Below are 25,997 nucleotides of genomic sequence, written 5' to 3' on the forward strand. Positions count from 1 at the left end.
TATCTCCCTCTTTCTCATTCGCTTTCTTCCGGACATGTTTGATCCAAGACCTGAATAAACAGAACAAAGTGGATTTGCAGAACAAAAGATGCAAGGACTTACCACAATAAAAACAAGCACAATCATCTAACGTCAAATGAACCACGAACAATGCCGCGAACCGCGGAACACACAGACACACAAGTTTCAACTGCTGCTAAATAATCGTTTCTGGCCTGCCTCAATGTGTACGACTCACAAAGAAGCTATTGGTTTCGCGGGAGGAGAAGGGGAGGCAGGCAGAATTTCATGAACAAAGACAGCAGAGCGCCACATTTCCTTTCCAGAATGCTCTTTCTTTTGTTGCAGACAGGTGCGACCGTGCATTCTGGCGTCCCTTGTTCTATTTATAGCCTCTCGTCATCAACTTAGGCCTTGAAACACATCGCCTAAGACGCTGACGAAAGACAGCTCCGATTACCCACGCTGGGACACAGAAAACAAAGCTCGTAAGTCTCATATATTGCGTTGCATTTATTTCCCAGCTGCCAAAACAATGCATGGAATACATGACAGGGAAGGAAGGAAAAGGGGGTACTGGATCTGTGCGTTTTCTTCCATATAACATTTCAAAGTTTTATCTGTTAATCTGCCAGCGTTTACAACTTCACATACAAGTATGAAGGCCCTAAAGCACATGATTTTTTTAAAAAATTTGCACGATGGTCCATGATTGTGCCATCGGGCGACTCGGCCTATATTGTGCATGGAACACTCATAGACCATTGGGAAAGTGAATGTTAAGGCATTTATTATATTTAGAGCAAAGATGTATGCAATTAGATCAGAAAAAGAAACTATTAAAAAATCCAAGGTAGTAGGTAGAACTACAGTAGAGAATAAACTCTCATATGATTATTATTACAACTATCTCAAAACTAAGTCTTCCAAACTGAAGGAGGAAAAATAATATAAAATGTTGATCATATAATAACCACAAATAAAATAAGAAAAACTACTCTGGATTCAGAGGATGAGAAGAGACAGATTCTCTCTTGTGAAATTCACACATTTCCATGCGGTCACTATTACCTAGGAGATGGCAACCCATGTAATATTTGCCAATAAAATAACCATGAATCTGTTCGGGTTAAGAAACAAGCTATGGAAGTGCCTGTTCAGTTAGCCTCACCAAATATTACTATTTTCTTGTCTAAACTAAATGGACTACTAATTATCCACTCGAACAGTATCCTAACAGAATATAATGATTATGCTGGTAAAATATTTTATATTTTTAATAATAATCTAAATTCCTACAAATGTCCCATTGGTGGGAAACTGCAATTCGCCATAAATCCTGAGAACAAGGGTGAGATAAAAATATTTACTGGGGGTAATATCTATTGTATTGAATATGATAAGATGAATACTGTCACCACATATTATATATTAACAAATGATTGTCAGTATATACATTTGCTAGGAGATTATGATACATTTATAACTTTATTTCTGGAATTGAAAATCACTTATCCTATAATAAATAATTATTACCAAAATGCCTAATGTTATTTCTAGAAACTTGCTAGAAACTTTTAATTACCAGATTAAATGATCTATAAGAAAACTACTATGCTGGTATAAGCAATGAGAAAACACGATACATGTTCTTTTGCACCATACATATAACTAGAAACCTGCTTTCATCTGTTGGATTTGAGAAAATGAATGTTTGCGTGCTAGCTCTGTTCAGTACGCATCAATACGAGGTCTGCCTGTGGAAAATCAATATCCCCACATTCCACAATTTTCTTTACGTGCTGGACAGGACAGGACAACAGAGTGTGTTAAAAGATATATACACTTTTCTTAATAAGGCAGCTAAAGTCTATGTATTCCCATAAGCAATGAGTTGTGTTAAGTAGAAACTTTTCTCACATTTTTGATGAACTATTTAGGCTATACTGTACCTTAAAAGCAAGATGAGACAACAAAGTGTGTTAAAAGTAATATACACTTTTCTTATTAAAGCAGCTATAGTCTATGTATTCCCATAAGGAAAGAGTTTTGTTAAGTAGAAACTGTTATTACATTTTTTTATGAACTTTTAGTCTATGCTATACCTTAGAAGCGAGAAGGGACAAGAGTGTGTGTTAAAAGTAATATACGTTTTCTTAATAAGGCAGCTATAATCTCTGTATTCCCATAAGCAAGGGACTATGTTAAGTAGATTTCTTTTACATATACTAGTATTTGAGGAACGAGAAAATAAGTGACTTTAGAGTAATATAGTAATATGTGGTCCTACCCAAAAACTTTAAAGTTAAAATTTAAAAAAAATCATTTAAAAAAAATATTTTTTTAAATATTTCAAAATTTTCAAATTTTCAAATTTTCAAGATTTTCATAATTTTCAAAAAAATTCAAATTTTTAAAACTTTCATTTTTCAAAATTTCAAAATTTTGGCATTTTCAAATTATTCAATTTTTTAGAAACATTTTATATTTAAGATTACGACGAACTCGTACATCTGATTTTGTAGTTTAAAATTATCTATTTGATGATAATTAACAATTACTAAAATGCCTAATGATATTTTTGGTCATACAAAACACAATGATCACAGTAATGAAATTATTGTACTTGATATTAGAGTTAAGAAAATACGTGCTGATCTACGAACATTACAGGAAACTCTCAACTCGTCTCCTATCTGAGATAGCTAGCCTCCAGTTTCATTGTCTGGAAACGATTCTCAAAATTGATGCTAAACTCAAATCTTTCATGCAAAAATACATTAATTTGGTCTCAATGGAGAATCTTAGAAACTTAGAAGAGATTGTAGTCAAATTAAAAAAATGAGGTTGAGAAATTCAGACAAGATCAGACTACTAATGTAGAACAACTGAAATAACAATTAAATAATCAAACACACAGCATTCGTACAGAACTAAAAGCTATTATCCAAAGTATCAAAATTCAAGAAGATTATGATAGTATAATTGCTGATTTGCGTGAGCAGTTTCAATCCTTTGAGATTCCTACATTGGAAAAAAATTAAATTTAAATTAAAAACTGATGAGCTGAACACTAGCCATAATTGAAGTCCAAGGCAAACTTCAAATATGGGAGGATTTTATAATTAATCTACCCTCCTCCAGTGAACTTAATGCTCTTGCTCGTAATGTTACTAACATCAAACTCCAGCTTGAGACTTACAAGGATTTTGGGAAAATTCAAAATACCATAGCCCACATTTAGGATATTTTGACAACAATGAATAATGAAATAAATAGTCTCCAGGATATACTCGAATCAAAATTACCTGGCATTACTGATGCTATCTGTATAGTCCAACAGCAAATTACTAAGTTGGAAATACTGAACACTGAATCTGAAATATTTTTTTTTTTCATGATTTGATAGATGCCATACAAAACAAATTAGAAACACTACAGCAATCAACACCTGCACAAAATGACATAACACAACTCCAAGATGCCTTAAGTACTGTATCTAATGACACTGAATTAGATGCTGTGAAAGAATCTTTCAAAACAATTCAGAGTAGTGTAGCCAGCTTAACTACATCTCGGGAACTAAGAGCTGTGAAAAGATCAGTAAATAGAATACTATAATCTGAAGATATTATAAACATTTAGGTCGAACTTGCACAAATTCAAGAAACTATTGACAACCAAACTGTCAGTGAACTTCACTCATTATTTAATGAAATCAGAAGCCAAGTACATGATCTCTCTAGCCGAAGCTCCAAATTGAGACTTGTGCAGAATTTACAGCAAATTATTTAAAATATTAAGTTTCAAAATGGGACTTAAGAAACACATAAAAAATCAGGCTTATCAATTTTCATCGCACAGCTCCATGATTAAAAAGAACAATTTAAACAACTGTATGTTAATGTGAAAATAATACCTGGCTACGATGAGATTCCTCGTACTAGAATAGCACACTTCGAACCATTGTTGAGCAGATTGGATGAAGTAGAATCTAGTCACTTATTCTCTGTTGAGATTGTCAGACTTCACAGTTCTCCAAATATTAGAGGGCATTGGACATATGTTTAGGCTGGCATATTTACAAATTATATCCTTACTCACAAACTCATGAATTTTTTCTTCAATGATACTATTCAATTCCTGAAGTTTGGATGTTTGAAAAAGGGAAAACAGTTTGAGGTGCCTCTTTTCATTAGACAAAGAAAAGATGGTTTGTTCAGGCCACTTCAAATACCAAAGCATCTTGAGATAATACTACCAATGAATATAAAATACATGAAGATAAACAATTGTCTGTAATTGATGTTGAAACTAGTGACAATTATTATTTGAAGATAAACAATTGTACCCTGAGGATAATATATTTTATGTAATCTTCTCTTACCAGACAAAATGTCTGGACAATATATAGTTAATGAACAACACAGACCAGCTCGTCGAAACTACAAACGACTATGTGTGGTAACAAAAGGAATTGATGATATATGGCAAGCTGATTTGATTGATATGATCACAGGAAATTTGAAAAATCTACATAAGACAAATCATGGTTTTAAGTATTTGCTTTCTGTAATGGACACTTTCAGTAACCTAGTCACCTACAGACAGACAGAGGAAAATAATTTTACAATTCCACATTCACCAAATTAATGGTCCAGCATGATATTAGTCATTATTCTCAATAAAGTATTTTGAAAGCTAGCATGGTCGAACGTTTCAAGAGGACATTAAAAAAATCGTATGTGGAAACAGTTTAGTTTGCAGGTTAAATATAAGTGGGTAACAATTTTATCTGATCTTGTTCATAATTACAGTAACTCTATACATAGAACCATTCGTATGAAGAATGCTGAAGTGACTAAATCTTACGAAGAACAATTTGATTTCTACTGTCTACTGTCCTAAATATCAACACACAAACAAGAAACCTACGTACAAAATAGGACATCAAGAGAGCATTAGAAAATTGAAACATCATTTTGATAAGGGTTTTATTAAAAATTGGTATACAGAGTTGATCACTGTGGTTGAAACTTACCAGGGAACAGGCAAACATATATAATAAAAAACAATTGCAAAGAAATATGGGAAGGAAGATTTTATGAAGAGTAACTTATCAAAACTGATTACCCAGATATATATCAACAATTACGTAGAAAAAACAAAAAGTTTTCAGTGAAATGGCTGGGACTTCCAGAAAAAGTTGGATTACAACAGACCAAATAATTCTATGACAACAACATGGAATGTGGTAAGACGTTTGCCTTATTTATTATAAATTATAAATAATAATTGTAAGCTCCTCCCTGATAATCTCAGATACCTCATTGTAGGTCCATCTGGTTGTGGGACAATTACACTTCTTGCAAATAATTTTCTGCTTGCCCCAATTTGTCAGACTGGAAGAACAGTTACTTCTATGTATTTTCAAAAACGTTTGGAGAAACCCAAATACCAGCAGCTTATGAAACTGTATGAAGGACTGGGCATAGCTACAATTGGATCAGAAATAATGCCACTTTATCATTGTCTTGAAAACTCAGTTGTAATCTTTGATGATGTAATTTTAGAAAATCAAAATGAAGTACGTAATTAATTTACTCAGGATCGTCACAGTGGAATGGACTGCTTTTATTTGGCTCAGACTTATTCTAAGATTCCCAAACAGTAACTTCGTGATAATACAAATCTAGTTTGTCTGTTTCGTCAGGACCATACTAAACTTAAACATGTATATAATGACTATTTAGGAGGAGATTTAAATTACAGTTAATTTTCAAAATTCTGCTATTCCTGATGGAACAAATATGATTTTTAATTTGCCAGAATTGATACGTCTAAAAAACCAAACAATGGAAAATATAAAACAAAATTAACAATTTTATAAATGTTGAGTCATTATAAGATATGTTGTGACGTTATAAATAACATAAACACAAATGACAAAACATAAAATTGAAGACAATTTTAATGTACCTGACTCTCTGGCAGATTTAAAGCCTGGGAACCTGAGAATAGAGGATACTATGAAAAAACACAAGCGTCAGAATCAACTAATTATTGATGCTATCAGTAGCCTTGGTAGATAAATTAACGGTGTCACAGAACAAAATTAGAATCTTTTGAAGGAGCTAGTGCCTCTAGCTGCTAGAAATTATGCAGATTTTCACCTTACACCACTATCCAGTATTCATACTCCTGTTGTACTCCAATACCCACCTACCAAGGACAAAGGAGATTAAAAAAAAAATTGAGTTAAGTCCCTTTGGCAAGAGATTACCTGAGTACTGGAAAATTTGACAAAGATGAAGTGTTTGGATTATATCCAACCATGGAGTCTAATGAGGGAGTAGTTTGGAAAATTGGAAAATCTAGTTACATTGCAAGAAGATGACGTAAAAGTTAATTTTGCTCGAGCATATAGCTGGTCTAGATATTTTGTCACTGTGGGACTGTTAGAACTCATCACCTAGAAAAATTCTAGAGATACAGATGAAGATTACCGGAGTTACTCAGGAAGTTTAATACTGTCTGATGCTATATAACAAAACAATGATGCTAGTCACTATAGAGTTGAATTTTACAGTGGGAACAAAAACAAAACTCTGATTAATCTTTTATGGAACCAACTCAAAACTGTTAGTGGTATTAAACACCACAATACTCTACAGAAAAAAATTTGTGTGAGTGGATGATGTGAGAAAACTGATAGATAGATTGTTGGTCATAGCAGGAGAGGAGAATGCTGATACTAATAATTTCTATAATGATGAAAATAAGCATTGTGGATATGATTAGTGCTAAGCTAGCCAATTTTATTGTAAATGACAGTATTATCATAGGATACATAATTAAAATTATTAAAACTCTACCTCCCAAATTCGGGAAGGGTCAGAGTTTAATTAATGACATTTTTAACAATCTTCTTTCGAAATACACTTACCTGGTTACCAATACTGTGTTACTGGGACTAAAGTTGAACAGAGAATGGAAAAAGGAGAGAAAGGAATTGGTCCTTTGGATACAGTTTGTAAAGACCACGACATTGCCTACAACACTTTCAATGATCTTAGTGCTCGTCATAAGGCTGATCAAAAATTGAAGCAAGTAGCATTTGGAAGACTAATCAGCAAAGTTGTTTCATTAGCTGAAAAAATAGCAGCATTAAGTACAACCATTGTCATAAATACAAAACAAAAATTAGGGTGGGGACTATAATTCTAACTATAAATGAAAATACCCATTATGATGAAACCTAAAGGTATTGTATATCAAGTAACTTATTCATACCTAAAATCTCTAGGATCCTTAGACAATCTCCTCACTAAAAACAACACGAGAAGAAAAATCTTGTTTCAGTAAGGGTATTGGAATGAATTTAACACTTAGTACACCTATGTTGAAGAGATTGCAGAGTTCCAAAAAAAAAAAACCGACTGGTCGTTTCATATTCAGTATTCCAGCTATTATAGCAGCTCTTGGTGCTCTGGGGTGTCTAGCAGGAGGTAGTGCAGCTATAGCAAAAACAGTAATTGACTCAAAGAAGAACACAGCTGAACTAGTAGAGCAAAAACGTCATAATCTTCAATGGAGAATAAAGCCAAGAGTATTAATGATTTGAGAAAATATAAAAAAGAACCATTATCCAATTATGATATTGAAAATATGATTAAGTTACTGAAAATTAAACACTTCAGAGGTATTTTCATGTCAGATTCCATATCCTTCAAGGGACCATGTAAAATAAAGTGTCAAGTAGTCAATTTGGATAGTTTCAAAAATCAAGGCACTGACTGGATTTGTTAATAAAAACAACCTAAGATAGCTTTTGTTTTTGATTCTTTTGGTAGAATACCACCTTCAGCTTAGTTAGTTAACTTAATAATTCTAATCTATGTTATAGTGAAAAGCGTATCCACGGTTTTTAGGTTGCAAATTGTGGCTACTTATGTGTTTCTATGCTGGCCTTCTTATCTCAAATAAATAAACCAACAATTGAAGATTTTCAGAAATCATTCTGGAATCTAAAGCATTACGTAAGTCTTTCATCTTATCAGTGAGACTTTAGTATCAAAACTTAGCTTACACAATGGTATTATCTATCCTAAATTCATAGCTCTACGTGCTTTCAATAATATGTATCTTATTCGCAATATCACAGAACACAATAATAAGGTTGCAGTAGGCAATGAAATATTTACTCCTTGTCAGTATAATCTATCACCATTACAAACTAATTTACCTAGAGGAGTGTTAGTATCACATAATTCTGTTACACACAGAGTAGAATTGTTTCTGAAACTGAAAAATTTGATCTAGTTACGCTTGGTAACCAACTAAGTTTTGAGAACAACACAAAACTAGAGCCTGCCATTAAACACATATGTTGCATTATTCCTTAATTCTTGGCCATAAAGAACTTGAACATCCATTGTAATGGGGCTGAAGGAATAATTACCAATTCTGATAACAATATAGGTAGTCACAAACAAACAGGAATCATACCAACTTTCACACCAAATTCTGAGTTCATAGAACCTATAATCTACTCACCCTCCTCACTTATCTATTTTCCTGTATCTCACAATCGTATAGACTACATAGCGTTGGTGGTAACCAATGAGAAAGGAGAAGTAGTAGATTTTGCTGGTGCTACCTAAACAGCAATCTTAGAAATTAATATATAAAATAACCATTAACATGGAGCATATTGAAATATGAATTACAATATTTTGCTCCAAATCGTCGTACATTTGCTAATCTTAATGAACCCAATCGTGATACTGAATTTGACGTGTACGTGGGTGACAGTTTTGTACATTAAATTTCAAGTAGTAAAAAAGGTAAATAATGAGGCATTTCTCCCTGGTGCAAACATAAAACTAGGAGATAATTTTGTACCACAATTGTTCTCTTAAGTAGAAATTATAAAACATGGTACTGTGATGGATAGAATAGACTATCCTGACATTACTTCTACTGCATTAGGAACACTTAAATTTTCCAATGTAGATGCAAACATATTACCAGACGGTGGGATTTGAATCACGAAACAAAATTCTGACAAAACACACATCACTATTTCCCGTACGTGTGCTGCCAGGTATATTCTCAGACAACAAGGACATCATATTTAAAGGAGGTCTGAGGATTACTTTTCGCAGGGAAGCTAGTAACAATAATGCACTAATGTGTTATAGTACATAAAATGCAGATGGTACAACATTACCCAACACCATACCTGAAATAGAAAAGTGTATCATCAAAACCATACAGCTAAGAATACCAGTAGTGGAATATGAAACTGATTATGCACTCAAATACAAAGCAAATATTCTAAAAACCCACAAGTTCCTATTTGATTTTACGCTTACCAGTGTGTCCAAAAACCAGCCTCTGGTGGACATTACGAATTTGACGCCACTATTCAATTCAGTAGTATACAGTATGATATGCCAGATTTTGTAATTTTACTGTTCCAGACTGGGAGAGAGAACAGTCAAGAAAAATATTCTGGCAAATGTGACGATTGCAAGATTAAAAATATTTATCTTAAAAATGGACGTAAAAATTTTAATGTGGACAGAACAAGATGACTTTCTTAAATTATATTAGGCTTACACTGCTTACAAGAGAGTAACTGAAGGAAACATAGATGTATACTATACTCCTAATAAATTCAAGGTACACAGACTTATGTATATGATGTGAAGAATGAGAGAGTCACAGAACACTTCTAGTTGTCAAAACTATATTGATTGATAATATTATTTAGATCCAAATATTAAAAAAATTGAACGCTTAAATAATAGTATATAATAAGTAACATACTTGAATTATTTACTAGATCTTAGCAAATATGACTGAAAATTATATTTTATTTTTTATACATATCTAAAAAGAACTATTTTTGGTAGGGGCAAAGCAGAGTATCTAAAATAACTAGTAATCAAATAGTCTGTAGTTCTCTTAAACCTAAGAAACTACCTTGAAACCATTCTCAAACAAAACTAGCCACCTGCTTGGAGCATAACCCCAAATACCCGAACAACTAATCAACAGGATGTCACCTGACTCTGAGGGTAGATTTCCCATCTAGATATTCAAGAATGTTACTCACCCTAGTTCGAGGGTTTAAAAATTCGTAAAAATTCACCTACCGAGGATGACGTGGCTCAACTTCAAGATGCCATGCGCACCGTGGCTGATGCCACCGAGCTGGATGCCCTGATAAAAGCTCTGGAGTCGCTTCAAAGTACGGTGGCCACCATGCCAACATCGCAGGTGGTCACCATGCTTAAGTCCCAGGAACGGAAAGCCATGAAGCGGGCTCTGAAACGAATACTCAAATCCGACGACGTCAAAAACATCCAAGCTGAAATTGTGCAACTTCTGGATGAGGTTGCCGCTTTGCCCAACAACAAGAACGTTGCCGACAATCGTGTGCTGTTTGCTGAGATCAGGATTCAAGTCCACCACCTCTCGACCCAAACTTCCAAGTTAAGACTTGTGGAAAGCTTGCTGCAGATTGTTGCGAACGTCAAGCTCCAGATCTGAGCCGTCGAAGCGAACCAAGAATCTGCCTTTGCCTACTTTGTTAAAAAGCTTCACAAATTGAAAGAACAGTTCAAGCAACTTTACGTCAACGTGAGGATGAAACCCAGGTTGTTCGCACCATCGGGGAACACCTGGAACCGGTGGTGAGCCGTTTAGGCGATTCAGAATCGCTTCATTTGTTCTCCGTCGAGGTTGTCAGGCTTCACAACGTTCCAAATGTTCGAGGGCATTGGACGTACGAACGCGCCGGTAACATTTACAAATTGTATTCTTACACCAGGTCTCACGAATTTTTAATCGACGGTACCGTTCGGTTTCTCAAATTTAGATACTGTAAAAATGGAAAGTATCCCGAGGTTCCGCTCTTCACTATACAAAGAAAGGACGGAGTATTTAGAGCACTTCAAATACCGATTGCATATTGGGACGACGCGAGCAACAAGTAAAAATACACGAGGACGAACAATTATCGGTTTTTGACATCGAAAGTGAAGGCAGACTATTCTTCGAAGTCAAACAATTGTACCAGATATCCTTTTTCCTTAATTTGTCCTCTCGACGAAATCTCTTACTCAAGTCAAGTCATTGTTGACCAGCTGCACAAACCAGCGCGTCGAAACTACGAACGCTTGCCGGTGGTCACAAAGGGCATCGGCGACCTCTGGCAGGAGGACTTCCTTGAAATGAGCAGCGGTAAGTTGAAGAATTTGCACAAAGTCAACAAGGGTCACAAAAACCTCCTGACCGTCATATGCACGTTTTCAAAATTCGCGTGGTTCCTGCCACTGAAAGCCACACTTCCTGCAGACGGACAACGGGAAGGAATTCCACAACTGGATCCTCCAAGAGTTAATGCGAAAGCACGACGTCCGACACTACTCGACATTCAGTGACCTCAAACTCAGCATCGTGGAACGTTTCAATCGAACTTTGTAACAGCACATGTGGAAACAATTCATACTTCATTGTAACTACAAGTGGGTCGACGTGCTGCAGGAACTTGTGAACGACTACAACAACTCAGTCCACCGTACGATATGCATAAAACCTCCCGATGTGACGAAGTCCGATGAGGAGCAATTGATCTCCACAGTGTACTGTCCCAAGTACCGACCTACGACAAAGAAACCCAAGTACAATGTAGGAGATTAGGTAAGGATCAGCACGTTCAAGCGTACGTTCGAGAAGGGCTTTACCAGAAACTGGATCACGGAACTTTTCACCGTGGTTCGGGTCATGCCGGGAACAAGGCACACGTATCTAATAAAGTATGCTCGCAACGAAATTTTGAAAGTGCGATTCTACGAGGAGGAGCTCTCGAATACAAAACATCGGGACGTGTACCTTATTGAGAAGGTCCTTCGCAGGAAAGGAAAGAAGCTGCTTGCCAAATGGCTGGGACTGGAGGAAAGAAGCTGGATCAACGCTAACGAGGATCGTGTAACTGGTGCGAAGGATGTGGAGAGGCGACTGCCCGATTTGGAACGTCAGATTAGGAATATCAGCAAGCTGTTGCCCTACAATATTCGCTGCCTCGTTGTTGGACATTCGTGATGTGGGAAGACAACTTTGGTTGTGGACAACTTTTTGCTCGCGCCCAACTGGTTGGATTGGAAGAACAGGCACCTGTACATTTTATCTAAAAGTTTGGAGCAACACCAGTACCGGCAACTGGCGAAACTGAACGAGGACTGGGCATAGCCACGTTCGCCACTGAAATGATACCGCTGGAATGCTGCCTCGAAAATTCGGTAGTGGTCTTTGACGTGATCCTGAAAAACCAGAACGAGATTCGCAAGTTCTTCAGCAAGTTTCACCACTGAGGTACATACTGCTTTTACCTTGTGCAGACCTTCACCAAGATTCTCAAATAGCTTCTCCGGGAAAAAAACTCTAACCTTTAATGCCTGTTTTGGCATATTGCCAACAACTTCAAGCACGTGCACGACAACTAAGTGTGTGGAAATTTGAGATACAATGAATTTTCAAAATGTTGCTCGTCTTGCTGGAACCGGGACGACTTACTATTCACAAACGCAACTAAACTAAACGCAAACTTGCGGAAGACAATCTGAAGGTGCTCTACTACGTGGCAAAACGCTTGAAGTTGTGGAAATCAGAGAATCTTGGTGTTTAAGAAGAGAAAGAGTGTCAGGACCAACCTATCATCGATACCATCAGCGGACTCGGTAAATAAATCAAAGATGTCACCGAGCAAAAAAAGGTTTGATCAACGAGCTAGTTACGCTCGCTGCTCGAAATTATACCGTACCCACGCCGATATCCAGCATTCACACTACCCGGTTCAAAATTGCACCGCCAACGAGACGTCAGGCCCTAGGTAGCACCTCTTCAGAAAAGCTACTCCATCTGGGTCCGTTGGCGAGAGATTTCCTGAGCATAAGGAAATTCGACAAGGACGACGTGTTCGGATTGTATGCGAGCGTGGAACCCAACGAAGGTGTATTTTGGAAGTACGGAAAATCGAAAGTCACGTTCGAGGGTGACGACGTGAAAATCAATTTGGGTGAGAAGAACAACTGGACCAGGTATCCCTGCACGGTGGGACTGTGGGAATTCATCACGAAAAAACATCTCAGAAATTACACATACAAGGATTACAAAAGTTATACGAATTTATTGATCATGACGGACGCCCTGTACCAAAACACGCAAAATCGCGTGAAATTCAGCAGCGGCGAGAAGTATAAGAACCTCATCAATCCTATATGGAACCAGGTCAAGACAAGCAGCAGCGTGAAACGCTACAACACCCTGCCCAAGAACTTTTGTGGGTGGAAGATGTGAGGAAGCTCGTGGACAATTTGCTGGTTATCGCAGGCGAAGAGAATGCTGGTAATAGTAATTTCCACAACGAGAAGGTGGGCAGCGTGGACATGATCAGCTTCAAGTTTGCCAACATCATCGTGAACGACAGCAAAGGCATAGGGAAATTTTGGAACGTGGCAGGTATCGAGGTCTCGTGAACGACATCATCAACAAGCTACCCTTAGAGATGTACCTGCCAGGTTACTAGTTCTGTGTCCCCGGCACCAAACTCTAACAACGAATGGAGAAAGGAGACAATGGCGCGAAATCGTTGGACGCTGAATACGAGGATCACGATATCGCTTACAACACTCACACCGATCTCGACGCAAGTCTCTTTGCCGACATGAAGTTAGAGCACGAGTCTTTAGGAAGACTTTTCAGCAGAGATGCCTCGCTGTGTGAACGGGTTGCTGCATAGTCTACGACAATCGCCATGAACACAAGACAAAAATTCGGGCTGGGGCTTTTAAATAAATAACACCCCGTTAATATGACGACTGGTATAACAGAACTCTCGCTTGAACTGCTGCGCAAGATATTCATGCACACTTTTGATGATGGTAACAAGGATGTAAAAAGACTCGTGAAGTTAGCCAAAACAATACCGGTATTCCACGCCCCTGCGATATGATTCTTTTGGACTATCTTATCAAAATAAGCGGAATGAGGTGTGCCGATCCCGAGACCCTCTCTCGGGCTGCAGGCCGAAAATTAGACTATAGGGTGGACGAGGTTCATGAAGACAGGAAAGGCAAAATATTTTTAATGACGACTGGTAAAGTCCGCGCGTTCATTATATCCCCAGCGGTTAACAAAGGGAGCGGTGCTCTTTGTTAAAAGAAACACCCAAGCGGGCGGTTTTCTTTTGAAGAAACTGGTGTAGGAAAGCGATGTTGCCAAATTGAAGGAAAGGGTAAAGAAAAAGAAAGAGAAACAAACAAATTAAAGAATATGTAAAGAGAAAAGAAATACAGATAAAGATTAAAAAGGACAATATTAATAAAGATAGGAAAGAGGCATATTATAAATCCTCATATTTACACCGAATACCCCTAACTTTTCTACTCGAAAAATATATTATTCTGAATATATATATATATATATATATATGGTTAACTTACCTTCACTCATCGTCATCGTCATCGCTGTCTCCCACGTGAAACACGAATCTCTCCTGGTTACCATCCGTGTCGTGATTAATATATGTTCTCTCAATTTCGATGGTGTGTTGAATGCAGGACAATCAAAGCTGGGCATCAATTGTCTCTGTTCCATCACGGAACAGCTGGCATACACTGCCACTTAGAGTAGGAGATACATTGTTTTTCCTCACATATGATTTTAACTTGGCCCCCACCAGTTGTATGGGATTAAACATGCAATGGTCCACGTGAGGCTGCAAGCTCATCCAGTACGTACTTTTTAGTAATGTTTGCCGATTTAATTATTTCTAATAAAAGGGCTTTTATAGGAACAGGTTTCGGTACTGGAATGTCGTGCCTCTCCATGAAGGAAATAATATCCTGCAGTTTTGTCTTCATAGTTGGGATTTTCACCAGCAGCCTCGAGTGATAACTTGCATTGTCGCAAATTATGATACACTTCTTATCACTTGGCAAATTTGGCAGCAGATTATTGGTAAACCAATTTTCAAACACTTGTCCGGTCATTTCGTCGCGACTATCAGCTTTACAATCTCCAATGTTCTTAGCTGAAAGATACAAACAATTTGGTACCCACGCGTCACTGCTCCCAGCATGGAGCACCATGATGCGTTTTCCCCGTGCTGACGGCGACTTCAAAATACAGTTGCAAGTACCGTCGTCCCACCCTCTTTTGACGACGTCGTGAGTGTCGAACCAAGTTTCATCTAAATAAACATTCTGGCAGCCTTCTGATCTCAACTTGTTGAGTTTGTGAAGGTAACGATACCGCCAAGCAACAATTCTTGTCGACTCCATTATTGCATTTCTTTTCTTCAGCTGACGAAAAGAAGAACCAAGTTTCTTCAGAAACTCTCAAAGCGTCGTTTGTTTGTAAGGGAAGTCTGATTTTACTTTCAGTTGGGTTAATAATTCACAGACACTTGGTGCGCGTCCTTTAGAAAAAAAATTCTAAATCTCTCTCCTAACAAAATCGTAAACAAACTCGTCCACTTTATGAATTTTTTATTTTTATTACCAGGCTTCTTTGGTGTAACTGGGCCTCCTTCTGTGATCTTTCGCACTGTTTTCCTGTCTAATTTCAAAATATTTGCTGTCTCCGATATTGGTCCTCTTCCTGAATTATTCCTGGAGACATATTCGTGCACACCGCATACAAATTCTTGAGCTTGTTTGTTCAGAATTTTCTTTCTTTTCCTCAGCACTCTGGAACTGCCGCTGCTAGTACTTGGCTGGGGGTTACTTTCGTCAGTTAAATTCTCCTGCGCAACAACGTTTGCTAAAGGAACCTGGTTTACAACCCACGGTCTCCACATGCTAATAACAAAACAAAAATCTAATATAAAAACTAAAAGCACAACACTATAACAAAGCAACAACACAGCACCATAACACAACAAAGAAATAACCCAACACAACAAAACTAGTTAAGAAAATCAACCCCGCGCGTGCTTATGGCGCAAAAATAACGAGAGGCTCATGCACCCGCCTGCTCCGCCTTGCAACTACAAGAAATGTAAAGAAAATGTGGCAACAACGTCTGAGTGCACGTGTTTATCGTGAGCGGTTTGGCTATTGTTGGCTATTGTTTCCAGTGTTAAGTTTTATCAAAGGGTTGCCAATGGGGATATAATGATCGCGGGGACTTTACGCGTCGAATGCTGAGACCCATGATATTATCAGTCACCTTCTTGCGTTGTCCGAAGCGCAAACTTTCTTCCTTGCTTCCCGGGATATATAAATAACCACCATGAGACCAAAGGGTGCCGTCTACCTGGTGCTCTTGATTGATTGCTCACCAAGAAACAGAGGGAGAAGAAACGTTCCTCCTTGGTCAAGGGCCACGGAATGTAATTGCTGCTCAGCACCCGTCAGTTGAGAAGGTTGCAATGTTCAAGGAAGCAGCAGAAGACTTAAGTTTTACATTCAGCATACTGGCAATCCTGGCCGCCCTTGGTGCCTTGGGTAGCTGGGCCGGTGGAAGCGCCGCCATCGCCAAAACCGTCATCGATGCCAAGAACAACAAAGCCAAGCTCGAAGAGCAGAAACGCCACAACCTAGCCATGGTGAAGAAAGGTAAAGTTGTGGGCAGGAATCTCGAAGCTCTGATTTTTTTTTTTTTAAAAAAAAAGAGCTGCTGTCCAACCTCGACATTGAATCTCGAATCGAGCCACTGGGAATCAAGCACTTCAGAGGTGTTTTCATGTCCTATTCCCTACCCTCCGTTGTGAAGAAAAGAGAGTTTCACGTGGTAAACCTGGACAGTTAGGAAAATCCATGGAAGCTCTGGATCTGCTACCACAGGCAAGCAAACGGCAACGCCTTCGTTTTCGATTGTTGCGACGGTGTACCACCTGCTGGGTTGGTGAAGTACCTTGACGCTTCCGGTCTCTACTACATCGACGAACGCATGCAAGGTTTCGACGAAGTGAACTGCTGTCATCTCTGTGTTTCTATGCTCTTATACTTGTCTCTATTAAATAACCCAAAGATCGAGGATTTCCAGAAAGCATTATGGCACCTGAAGCAAGATGGGAGTGTTCCATCTCACCAGTGAGACTTGGGTCCTGAAACTTGTGTTGCACGATGACATCATCTATCCTAAATCCGTCGCCCTTCGTACATTCTACAGCATGTACCTGATACTCAACGTGACGGTGCACAACAACACCATCGGGTTTGGCAGCGAAAAAATAGTGTTACTCCTGGCCAGTACAACATGTCTACCTTGCAGGCCCACTTGCGTGGAAATGTAGTCTGCTACGGAAACAGTAGACCTGGGAACTTTTGTGGAGCTCCTTTGATTCGAGAACGGCACCAAGCTTGAACCTTGCAACAAGCACATCGGCGCCAACATTCATAAATTTCTAGCCATCGAGACTCTGAACGTGAACTGCAACGTGGCGGAAGGAATGATCTCCAAGTCCTCGGACGACATTCCCCCTGTTAATTGAGTGGGTGTTATATAATATTAGTATAGCCCCTTTAACTCCCTCTGTTAGATTTTTAGAATAGGATTTTATACTTGTAAGTGAATGTTCGAGAATTACGCTAGCTCGGGAACGTCCCGTCAGTGGCTCTGGTGGGAATTCCGAGAAATTAAGCTGGCTCGGGAAAATTCTCAGAAATTTAGCTGAATCGGGAATTTTTCGTCAGTGACTATGGTGAGAATTGTGAGAAATTAAGCTGGATCGGGAATGCCCTGACCTTTGTTAATTGGTTGTGTTTGCATATAATATTAGTATAGCCCCCTACCCCCTATCTCAGATTCTCAGAATATAAATTTATACATTTAAGTAAAATTCGGGAATTTCCCGAGAACTAAGCTGGCAGAGACACTCGATATATCGAGTAGCTAAAACTAGGTCAATCGATTGCTTAATGCAGTGACTGCGTGTGCACAAAAGCCAGCAGAAAAACTAGAATAGTTAATATGGCTTATATCCTATTGTATAAATATTAGATAGGGAGATCTGTCAGCGATTATTTGCCCTCAGAAAAGCCATAATTATCTATTATTTGTCTCTCTATTTTGACATGTCGTGTTTAAGTTGGAGAAATCTAAAAAATGATAATTTTGTTTTTGATATTGCTGGGAGATTGATGGATTGATATATTGTCAGGCAAAGCCTATGTGGGGTCACGGTATCGACCGGTTGGTTAATGTCGCATTGCAGAAGAATTGTACTCGATTAGTAGAGAGTATGAAGAGGAGGGCAGCAATCGTACAAGTTCCTTGTGCTCCCACAACATTTTCTTATAGTCTTTTACCCCTTTCCCGAAGTTATCAGTCGTCGAGATGCTAATTTTGTTAATTTTTGGCTATCCAGATGAACTCCAGGACTTCCAGATTGAATTACAGCTACTTCATAGCCTCCAGTTTCTATTTTGATGCCTTTTCCCTCCCTCTCCCAGTGTGCATCTTTGTAATAGTGTGTCATATTGTGTCATCTTGTGTTATATTACATCCTAGTGAGTCACAAATGTGTTATGGTGTGTTCAACTATGTTATTTTTTGTTATATTGTGTCATCTTCTGTTGTTTGATTGTTTTAAGTCCACTTTATGCACAGGAAGGCAAATCGGGGCTGGACATACAGTATAAAGTTGGATCTGAACCACTGTGCCAGTGTATCGAACCCGGGACCCCTTGATTACAAGGCAACGATGCTACCACTGTGCCATCGAGGAGGTAGTCATCTTGTATTATATTCCATCTTAGTGTGTTACAATGTGTTATGGTGCGTTATGATATATTTTATGGTATATATTTGGCCAAAACGATTCAATAAGGACCCTGGTCTTTAAGCACATACAGAGATTGTCAAAGTTATTGGCTTAAGAAAATATTAGTCTAGTGTTATGTAATAAATTAAAAGCTCCTAGGTTGATTCCCGGATATCCTGTATTAAAATTGTTTATAGAGAGCAGTGTTGTAGCCAAGTAAATTAATAGATTTTTGGATAACTAATATTGTTCTGTGACTCTCTCACTTTTCACATCATAAAGAAAAGTTTTCTCTGCACTAAAAATAACACTACATAAAGTGTTGTCGGGTAGAGGCTCATGGAATTCACATACAATTTTGATGTTTGTTCTATCATTGACTACCACTTGTTTTATTTATGACGATTCCACTGCACTCTTGTCCTCTTCTTTTCGTTCTTCTCATGTTCTCTCTTTTACTCTACTCTCAACTCTCCTCTTCTCGTCTTCTCCTCTCGTCTGATCTTTATCCCTCCTCTTATCTTTTTCCCTTCTCTCTTCTCCTCTTTGCTCCATTTTTCTTATTTCTCCTTGGAATTTTCCCTTTTCTCCTCATTATTTCTCTATCCACATCTGTCCTATCTTTTCATCCCTCCGTTACTTTTCCTCTTCCCTTTTCGCTCTCTCTTTTCTCCTTTCATTTGTTGTCCCATTCGGTTTCATGTCTACTATTTTCCTTTGTGTAGACTCATCCAGCGATGAAATACTAGAAATTCGATTTTCTTTCTTTCAGAAAAAAAGTCTTATTTGCGACAAATATAATACTGATTTTTTAATATAGTTTTATACAATAATACTATTATATTCCTTTCGTATATTTCATAAATATCTTTTGTGCATATGACAACCCTGAAATTCAGCCTAACAGTACACGGAACCCACCAGCGCCTTACGTAATTTTGGTTGCCTAGTTAAAAATGTTGTTGTTCTAAAACTTTTAAGAGACACTATACCATCAGGATTTAAAGTACTATAACGCATTAGTGCATTATTGTTATATGCTGCCCTACGAAAAGTGACCCTTAGACCACCATTCCATATAATGTCCTAGTCTGAGAAGAACCCTGACAGCAGACGAACTGCAAGTAGTATTGTGTGGTTTTTTTGTCAGAATTTTGGTTCATTATTCAATATGAATAACTGGTAATATGTTGCATCTACTTTGGAAAAATTAAGTGTTCCTAATACAGTAGATAAAATGCCAGGAAAGTCTATTCTATCTATCACAGTACCATGTTTTCTAATTTCTACTTGAGAGCAAGTGTGGTACGAAATTACCTACTAGTTTTATGTTTGCACCAGGGGGAAATGCCTCATTATTTTCATTTTTTTTTCTATTTCGAATTTAATATACAAGTCAGCCCTGTGAGTATGTACAAAACCGTCACCCACTTATATGTCAAATTCTATTTCACGATTTGGGTCATTGAGATTAGCAAATGTTCGACGATTGGGAGGAAAATATTGTAATTCATAACTTTCAATATGCTCCATATTAATGGTTATTTTATATATCAATATACCGGATGGTCCATTTATAATAATAGTATGGAATATCGCATGCAGAATGCATCCAATCTAAAAATTGTACAGAATAAAAGTTTGATTCTATTGAGGTGGTATGTCAATGCCGCAAAAATTTTGTCGCCGTCACCCACCCTTAGGGTTTCAATGAACAATTTCATATGAACAACAAAATTAAGTATGTTATTACAAATTAGTTATCATTTGAGGTACACAAATAAATATTTCAAGGAGCAAATGTTCAAAATGATGACCGTTCTCTTCAATGCATTTCATACACGGTGTCTGAAGCTCCACACTGTACGTCCCAAAATGTCATTAGTGATAGAGGCACAAGAATCAATATGTCGCTGCCGCATAGTAGAGATATTGATACGTTTGTAAACATGTATTTGCTATTTTTTTATTTTACCCTGATTTCAGCTAATTTTCTAAGGGGGAAAGATCCAAAAAATCCAATTTTTTACCATTTTATAGTATAAAAAATAATTATGTTTTTCTTATCAAAGTTCTCTCATAGGGGATAACATTTACTTTTGAGTCTATATTAGTATATTTTAAGCATATATTTACAAGCATTACATTTTTTAAGAGAAATAGATATATTGATAGTGATGTTGAGTTATTTTTCAATGCTGCATAGTGTTGAATATATAATTGTTTTTTTAATGCGTGTATATTCTGAGTTATGAGCACTGTACAGTGCTGCTATATAATTATTTCTTAAATGCGTGTATATATTCTGAGTTATGTGTGCTGCAGTGCTGCGTATATAATTATTTCTTAAATGCGTGTATGTATTCTGAGTTATGAGTACAGCAGTGTTTCTTATATAATTATTTCTTAAATACGTGTATATATTCTGAGTTATGAGTACATCAGTGCTGCGTATATAATTATTTCTTAAATACGTGTATATATTCTGAGTTATGAGTACAGCAGTGCTGCGTATATAATTATTTCTTAAATGCGTATATATTCTAAGTTATGTGTGCTGCAGCACTGCTGCGTATATAATTATTTCTTAAAATGTGTATATATTCTAAGTTATGTGTGCAGCAGTGCTGCGTATATAATTATTTCTTAAATGTGTGTATATATTTTGAGTTATGAGTGCTGCAGTGCTATGTAGAGTATGTACATTTCTAAAGGAAGCAAGTCACTAAAGAACTGAACTGTGCTTCTATATATATATTTTTAACACTTATCTTTTAGTTATAGCATGCATGTCTGTTCACCAACCCCTGCTACAACAAGATACCCCAGGATTCTCATACGACCCCTTTTATACCTTACGAATGCAATATACATAAAAACGCGGAAACCCCGATTTAAAAAACATACCTATTGACTAAAAGATGACATCATGAAGAGCGTTGAAAACATACGTATTTATTATGCAATATTGTGCAAGCTTCTAACGTACGTCAATACATTCTCTTATTAAGGTAACTTGGCATGCGTCAGTAACCTTTATATTCTAATCAATACTCGTCACAGGAAATATAGCATTGTTCATGTGTGACGTGCAAAAGATAATTTTGAGCATTCGGGGGATGTGTAGACATGAAAAGGATTATTACTCTTTCCCATTCATAGCAAGAGAAGTAGTATATGACTAGATTCCCCCTTCTCCCTTTCGATTCTTTTCTTGACAATATTTTCCAAAATTATTAAAAAGCCTTTATCTCGAGAACCAAGCGACATCGAAAGGTGCTGTTTTTTCATTCGTTTAGTTTTGATGTTCTCTTTAATTTGAGACCAAACTCGATAATAAAATACGCAAAGGAAATAATGCCCATGAATGTGTTTGTTTTTAAGAAGATTATTTCAATGGAGAGAACTCCAGTAAATATGGATATTATTCGAGATATTTATCGTAAACTAAGAGGTCTGATCATCATCCATCTTAGTAGTATTTAGTACCAAGTGAATGAGGATACGGGTAAAGAATTACACGTATTCAACAATAACCAAACATCATATGAAATCCCTGTGACAGGGAAAGTTCAAATAAGTATCTCTCCACCCAATTCAGCAATTGTACACATAGGTCGAAATTTGTACAGGATTAAACATAGTACATTACTTCCTGATACGTCTTATGATGTGGAAGCTGGTGAATTTTTGTATGCTGAGATAATTGGAGAGTATGATAAATTGATTCCTCCATTTGTCGAAATAAGAATAATCTATCCTCTTATTAATATATAAAATACCTAAAAAACAAAAAAGTCATGGATATATTTGGTAATAGAAAGCGACAGGAGATTAAAGATAATTCCAGCGATTTTGCCTGTTTAGATGTACGTCTAAAGAAACTGAAATCAGATTTACTCATATTACAGAATTCGCTAAATCTAAATATTCAAGCAGAGATTACAAATCTTCAAACTCAACTGATTGATCCTATAGTAAAAGTTGATGGAGAACTCAAATCTTTGCTTGAGAAATATACTAATTTAGCTTCAATAGAAAATCTTCAGAACTTAGAAGAGAATATTGCCAACTTGAAAAAAGAACTTGATAAATTTAGACAAATCCAGAGAACGAATACCGAACAGCTGAAACAGCAATTAAATGACCAGGAAAATATTATTCGTACCGAACTGCAAACCATCATCCAGAATATCAAAACTCAAGAAGAATATGAGCAGGTAAATTACTAAATTGCAAGAACCATTTCAATCTTTCGAAGTTCCTACATTGCAAAGTATCAAATCTGAATTACAGACAGATGAACTGGATACAGCTATAACAGAAGTTCAATCGAAACTACAGACATTGGAAGATTTTATCAATAATTTACCTTCATCTTCTGAATTAAATACTATTGCTCGGAGTGTTGCCTGCATCAAATTACAGTTGGAGACTTATGAAGATTTTGGGAAGATACAAGGTACCATAGCTCACATAGAAGATACTATGGTAACTATGAGAAATAAGCTAACAAGTGTACAGGAAACTCTGGAATCGAAACTGCCTGACATTACTGATATTCTAGCTATAATTCAAGAGCAAGTTACTAAGTTTGAAAGCTTGAATACTGAATCAGAATTATCGCATTTCCATCATCTTATTGACGACATTCAGAGTAAAATAGATACACTGCAACAGTCTACACCTACGCAGGATGACATAACGCAACTGCAAGAAATTTTTAAAAAATGCAGCTGATGCAACAGAAATCGATGCTATAAAATTAACTCTTACCACACTTCAGAATACTGTAGCTGCTTTGCCTATTTGTCAGGAAACCAGAGCTGTGAGGAGAGCAGTACATAGAATTTTAAAATCTGAGGATATTAAAACATTCAAGCAGAAATTGCGCAAATCAGAGAAACTGTTGCCACTCTCCCCAACAATCAAATAATTAACGAACTACATGCATTATTTACAGAAATCAGAAGTCAACTACACGATCTTGCTACCCAGAGTTCTAAATTGAAACTTGTAAAAAATTTACAAGAGATTATTTCTAATATTACGTCACAAGTCAAGAATAAGCTTTATCAGGTTTGGCTACTCAACTTCACGATCTCAAAGAGGAATATAAACAACTGTATTTTGATGTAAAAATCAAACCTACCTATGAGTTGGTTCGTACTATCAACGAACACTTGGAAGCGGTATTAAGCAGACTAGATGACATAGATACTCGTCAATTTTATTCTATGGAAATTGTTAGGTTACAAAGTGTTCCTAATGCTCGAGGGCACTGGACGTACGCCAATGTTGGCAATGTTTACAAATTATATCCGTACACTCTGGTACATGAATTTATTGTTGATAGTAGTTTACGATTTCTGAAGTTTAGTTTTCTAAAACATGGAAATCATATTGAACTTCCTCAGTTTAATAGTGCGAAAAGATGGTATACACAAGGCAGTTCGAATACCAATCGCATACTGGGATGAGTCTACAAATAAATATAAAGTACATGACGATTAACAATTATCAGTTTTTGATATTGAAATTGGTGACAAGCTAGTATTTGACATAAAGCGGTTATACCCTGAGGACAATCCATTTTATGCGATATTCTCACTTCGAACTCCATGTCAAGACAAGATATTGTTCATGAATTACACAAACCAGCCCGTCGCAATTACAAGCGATTAAGTGTAGTAACAAAAGTTGTAAATGATTTGTTTCAGGCTGATCTGATCGAGATGACTCCTCCAAGGGGGACTTTAAAAAATTTGGATAAGATAAATCATGGTTACAAATATATGCTTACAGTAATTGATACCTTTATCAAATATGCATGGGCTGTTCCCCTAAAATCCAAGACTGGTACTTGTGTTACCGAGGCTTGTAAGTCGATATTTAGTGAGGAAAGGATTCAAAAATATTTACAGACAGATAGAGGGAAAAAATTTTACAATTCTACTTTTGATAAATTAATCCAACAACATAATATTAAACATTATTCTACATAGTGATCTGAAAGCTAGTATAGTGGAACGATTCAACAGGACATTAAAAAATCGCATGTGGAGACAATTCACTCTACAGGGCAATTATAAATGGGTGCAAATTTTACCCGAGCTAGTTCATGATTACAACAATACAGTACACAGTACTATTCACATGAAACCTGCTGAAGTAACCAAATCTGATGAGCAACGATTGATTTCTACTGTTTATTGTAAAAAATATACATACACTATCAAGAAGCCAAAGTTTAAAATAGGAGATCAGGTAAGGGTCAGTAAATATAAACAGTTATTCGAAAAAGGTTTTACTAAAAATTGTAGTACGGAGTTATTTTCAGTGGTTCAAGTTTTACCAGGGAATAGAAATACATATATCATAGAAGATAATCATAACAAAATATTGAAAGGGAGATTCTATGAAGAGGAACTTAGTAAAACAAAATATCGAGATACATATCTAATCGAAAAAATATTGAAGAAGAAAAATAATAAATTGTATATGAAATGCTTAGGTCTGCCAGACAAAAGTAGGATAGAAGCAAACCAGGTGGTTCTTTGACACCAACATGGAATGTGGTACAGCGTTTACCAGATGTAGTGGAAACTAATAAAAAAAATGGAGAGTTGTTACCTGATAATATAAGATGCCTCATTGCAGGCCCATCAGGTTGTGGAAAAAACACTTTGCTGGTTGATAATTTCTGGCTTGCCCCCAATTGGCTAGATTGGAAAAATAGACACTTGTATGTGTTTTCTAAAAGTTTAGAACAACCGAAATACTAACAACTCATGAAGCTGTACGAGGGACTGGGCATAGCTACATTTGCATCAACAATAAAACCTCTTGACCAATGTTTGAAAAATTCTGTAGTTGTATTCGATGATGTTATTCTGGAAAATCCGAATGAAATTAGAATTTTTTTACACAGGGTCGTCACAAAGAAATAGACTCCTTTTATTTAGTTCAAATTTATTCCAAAATTCCAAAACAGTTACTACGAGATAATACAAACTTAATCTGTTCGTTTCGTCAAGACTATACTAATTTAAAACATGTATACGATGATTGTGTGGGAGGAGACTTAAATTACAACCAATTTTCAAAATTCTGTTCATCTTTTTGGAACAGCGACGATTTTGGATTTTTCACTATCGACATGACTCGGAAACCTAACAATGGTAAATTAAAAAATAAAATCAACGACTTTAAAAAT

This window comes from Lepisma saccharinum, unplaced genomic scaffold (assembly GCF_977018435.1).
Source record: "Lepisma saccharinum unplaced genomic scaffold, izLepSacc3.1 HAP1_SCAFFOLD_32, whole genome shotgun sequence".
NCBI lineage: Eukaryota > Metazoa > Arthropoda > Insecta > Zygentoma > Lepismatidae > Lepisma > Lepisma saccharinum.